The sequence below is a fragment of the Poromitra crassiceps genome, assembly GCF_964638095.1.
Source record: "Poromitra crassiceps genome assembly, chromosome: 15".
NCBI classification, from domain to species: domain Eukaryota; kingdom Metazoa; phylum Chordata; class Actinopteri; order Beryciformes; family Melamphaidae; genus Poromitra; species Poromitra crassiceps.
In genome coordinates this window covers 23,689,563-23,695,101 of record NC_139634.1, presented here as the reverse complement: position 1 = coordinate 23,695,101, position 5,539 = coordinate 23,689,563, and positions in this window count along the sequence as shown.

Sequence of the window (5,539 nt, the reverse complement as noted above, 5' to 3'; positions counted from 1 at the left end):
TGGGGTCACGCTCCTGTATGTACAAGCTGACTGAAGCTGAGTGAAATGTCATCCACAGTGTGCACACACACACACACACACACACACACACACACACACACACACACACACACACACACACACACACACACACACACAGTGCACACAGTACATTTTAGTGAGCCTCAATCAGGTTGTACATATAGGAGCGTGACCCCATTGACCTTGCATTCTTTCCAGAGCTACTATAAGGAACAGGATGGATTGTGCTGAGAAATAACTCTAAACATCATCATTGGTAAGTAGCAAATAGGGCTAGACTTAAAAAAAAAATTGAACTAGCCCTTTAATTGCGGTAATGGTGAGTGTTGTTTCGGTGCTAAGAGGTTTCTGTGTGTGGGAGGGGACGGGGCGCTAGAGGTCAGCATTTACGGTACTATTGAGCTTTCTGGATGCTATGCAGCGTGGCCATGCAACACGCCAGTCCGGCAAGTCGCCAAGATTGAAGTTTTCTGCAGACTTTGCAGACAGACTCTGTTGGTAACCACAAATCCACAACGTTTTCCGATCCCTTGTTCTGATCTCTGACCCATATCTGAATGTCATTACATTTATTGGATTACCTGACTCCAATTACCCCTTTTCATAGAAATCATTACACTCAAGCCAGCCCAGACCCTGAATGCTTAATCAATGGAAAAGGTGCCATTGTTTGTGTTGAGATCAGACAAAATTTAGGACCAATTAAAGTACCAATATCTTTCCAAATTCAGACATGAACTGGACTGACTAAATCCTTCTCATTTCAGTCAAGATCCAACACAAAATTACAGCCTTGCCAGAGAGGAAAAGCACACAAATTCACAGATGGGACGAGCGATTTACAAGCTGACAGAGAGAGACAGCTATGACAGATGATAGTGAAAAGGTCATGTCTTGTCTTGTCTGGCCATGGCCTGTGCTGGCAGATCAGAAGCCAACCCTGTCTCAGTATCTGACACCTGTATGGACAGACTGACTGACTGACTGACTGACTGACGACAGACAGACAGACAGACAGACAGACAGACAGACAGACAGACAGACAGACAGACAGACAGACAGACAGACAGACAGAGACAGGACTCATCTGAGAGCTGCTTTCATAACACTGTGGACAAATTGATAGTGGAAAGGATTCCTCAAGTTCTGGCAGTTTTCAATTCAGTGAAAAGATGACATGTTATTCTATGCACCTTATGTTCATACGTGGGGGTGGGCCAAATTCTTCCGGGTTGTGTTAACACTTCCGCTGGTCACGGTGCGAAATACAAAAGAATGTCAGAAGAAGAAAATTGTTTTTGTAGCGGACAGTGCAGGGGGTAGCCTACTACTTTGAGCTCGGTACACAGCAAGCAAGCGGAGTATCCACTGTTAGCCAGGTCAGATAACGTTATCGTCGACAATGACGAGCACTTTCTTGTAAAACATACCTGGACTCCAACAAAGAAAGCTTCAGATGGTTTTCTCTCCTCCGAGCGCAGCGCGAGCCACTTACCTCTATAAGACCCACAGACGTTAACGTAATTCCCTGGAATGCGAGAATTAACGAGCCAGTTACATGGCCTTGCATTCTTAGACATTGCCGTTTGCTTTTATTTGGTATGTTACATACAACTGGCTAAATTATTAGTTAATTCAGAGTTAGATGATATTGGAGCAGCCGGACTTCTTCTTTTTCTTTTTTTTTGCCGGAAGTCGTGACACGACCACACATCCGGGTCAAATGGGTGTGGCTACATAAGGTGAATAGGCGAGGACATTTGACGCCTCTTGGTGCTTAGGAAACCCTTTGAAAACCCAGTGGGTAAACTCAGAAATACATGGTGGTCAAGTAGAAGCAAGGATGTTAATTCACTCAAAGTTTTGTTTTTTATGGTTGTTGTGTAAGTTGTTGTACGTTGTAAGATGTTGTATGCAAGTTGAGCTCAATGCTTAAAAGACAGTGGAGATGGTTGTGGACTACACACAACCTGAAATGGGAGCTGAACATCAAAGCTCTCACCAACCTGGAAAAATACTCAAAACAGCTTCTGTGGTAGTTCTCGCAACAATAGGTATCTCCACTCTCTCTCTCTCTCGCTCTCTCTCTCTCTCTCACACACACGCACGCACGCACGCACGCACGCACGCACGCACACACACACACACACACACACACACACACACACACACACACACACACACACACACAGACTCACAAGGTGAAAACAATACCAGCCATCGCTGTTGCGGCTGGTAAACCAGTAATACAAATTAATTCCTCAATGCACAATTTAAAATTAAATAGAAAAATTACCTTGAAATATAAGCTAGTTTATAAAACAAAAACATCTAAAACTCTTTGCAATAAGTCTTAAAACTCTAAATAAATGCTAAATGAATAGAGTACTATACTGTATCTATCATTTACTCTATGTTACAATCGATCAAGCATTTTTGATATCTAGAAATCTTGCTCGCTACGCGTGCTCAATTTCTAGGGTGGAGACTCTGGAGAAACGACCTTTTGCCCTTAACTCACCCTGTGTGCAGTGCACATGCACTGTACTGATGACTGCACACAGCGCATGCGCCAGATGGCAAACGAGGAAGTAACTTTGGTTATACTCCTGTTAGTTCAGTTACTCTTTGTTTAGGTCTCGGTGTGTGGATTTTCTACAATTTTCTACGTTTAAGGTAACTTTGGATTACTAGGGTAGTAATTGCCCACTGCGCGAGCTCTGTGCAGGCAGCTCAGCTCGGCTGCTGCGTGGCCTCGCCTGCTCTATTGGCATGCACAGCGCACAATTACTCAACGCCGCATCACTGATGACATCACTGTCACTAATGATGTCATAATGCCTATGACATCACTGATGGTGTCCCTATGACATCATCAGTGCTAAGCACGCTCAATTCCTAGGCTCGCCCTGCAGCTCGCATACTACGCAGCTTGGTCGCTTTGCTGCCTCGCCCGCAGCTCGGCAGCTGCATGGCCTCACCTGCCCTATTGGTGCACGCAATAGAGAGCCGCAGGTACGAGTCCGGAAATCATCGGTGCTAACAGTCCTGGTTCTTCACTGTTTTCTCTTATGGGAGTTTTGAATGGGTTTTTGGCGCGATGCTTCTAATAATCTCTCTGGGCAACGCTGGCTACACTAGTGAGTCGATTGGGATATACAGTATACGTCAATAACGTCACCACTTCAAAGGACGAACATGGAAATTATCTTTCCCTCACCTGGTTCAGCCCCGTTCAGCCCGGGGTAATCAGTGCACAGCAGCGCACACAACAACAGTCCAGGTTGAGTGCTGACATGACGTGGAAGCCTATGCGACAGTGTGTAGTTCTGGATTAGCTTAGCTCGAGCTTTTTACTTCTAGGTAGGCATGGGTCGATTTCCGGTTTTACCGGTTCGGTTCGGTATACGAGCCCAAACCGGTTTGATCACGTGCAAACCGAAAAAACCTAAAAAAAAAAAAAAAAAAAATTTTTTTTTTTTTTTTTTAAGTTTTTTTTTTTTTTTTTTTTTAAGTTTTTTTTTTTTTTTTTTTTTGTCAGTCCATTCTGATTGCACTATTGTTCGTATTAGCCTCTTCTCAAGTTGCACTAGTAGGCAAAAGTCTTATTTTGTTTATTATGTTGATGTTTGAAGAAAAGTTAAGCTGAATAGTTATGAGAAATAAAAACAGTGTGTTGTTACAGTTAAAAGGTTCTGCTTATTTGTATTCAGTGTTCGTGCTGGTTGGCAGCATACCAGCTTAGAGGTGCATTATCGCCACCAACTGCAGCCACTTTGATACGTTTTTTTGGGGAATATCGAACCGGTTTCAAAATGTTCAAACCGACCCATGCCTAGGCCCTACAGTATATTGTGTGAATTTGTGAGTTTTGAAGTTTATAAGGCAGCTCAGCTGTAAGCCAATCCATTCTGATTGCACTGCTTGTGTTTTTATTAGCCTTTTTCTCAAGTTGCACTATAGGCAGAAGTCTTATTTCATTTATTATTTTGATGTTTAGAAGAAAAGTTGAGCTGAATAGTTATGAGAAATAAATACAGGGTGTGTTTGTTACACAGGTGTCCTGCTTCTTTTTATTCAGTATCATTGCTGGTTGACAATACCAGCTTAGAGGTGTATTATCGCTATCAGGTGGACTGAAGTTGCACTACAGACAGTTATGGGCCACACTCGGGAGCCCTGCTTGAATTTTTTTTTTTTTTTTTTTTTTTTTTTTAATTACAAAAAAAATCGGTATACCGGTTCGATCCGGTTTAGACAGCAATATCGAACCGGTTTTAAAATTTTAAAACCGACCCAGCCCTAGGGCTCGCATTTACGCTACAAAACTAATGAAAGTGGTCCTCATGTGTGAAGATTATCCGGCTGAACTCTGGTTCGCGTTTGATTAATCTTGCGTTGCCCAGAGACCGTATTTGAAGCATCGCGGCAAAAACCCATTCAAAAATCCCATAGACAGAAACAGTGAAGAACCAGGAAGTCCGGGACTTCCGCGTTCTGACTACCGGTACAAAAATACATCATCCCTGCGGCTCTCTATGTCTCCTCTCTCCCTCAGTCTCTCTCCCCCTCTCTCCCTCAGTCTCTCTCTCCTCTCTCTCCCTCTTCTCAGTCTCTCCCTCTACTCTCACCCTCTTGTGCTGCCATTATAAAGGATGTGTGTGTTTTGATATAATGTGCATTTTCTATATAAACTCCACTTCAGGCCACTTTTCACGCCATTTTAATTTGCTCAGCAGTTTATTGTCTCTCCACACAGCCGCTAAGTTTGGATTTTTTTTCAGAGTTGCAATAACTCAGCAATACTTTCACACTTAGAATATAAACTAGAGAGCTTGTGTCACACACATTCTCACACACACACACACACACACACACACATTCACACACAGACACACACACACACACACACACACACGCACGCACACGCACACACACACACACACACACACACACACACACACACCCTGTTGATTACCTGGCTCACTGCCAAATCTTGGAGCAGTGAATAAGAGCATGCTGCCTGCATAGATTTATGTATACCGCAGCTTACAACAGTAAAGCTGCGTTCACACCGACCTATTCAAGTTTTTCGCTGGCATCGAGTTTACATACAAAGTCAATGCAAACGAGCGATTGAGCGTATATTCGCCTGGGCGAAAAATCGCTGGGCGTCCGAGCGACAGAGACAGAGCGATAGGGCGAAAATTCGCTCGTCGCCCGAGATGAAATATCCCAACTCGAGCGAAATTTTGCTTGCAACATTCGCTTGCCGCTCAACGCTGATTGGCTGCCATAACCCCGGAGTATTTATTAATTCTTGCATCGGGGGAAACGCAGTTGTGTTGTTTGCGTTTTCATCCTGTCTAACGTTAGAGCTGTGTGCTGCTTGTTTCTTGACAGTGAAGATCTCTCTCGAAGCTCGCTGCACCTCGCCCACATCTATCAGCGGGCCGACACAGGTGCTGCCACAAATGTGCACAAATAGTCTCTCCCTCTCTCCGAGCTCTGAGTATGA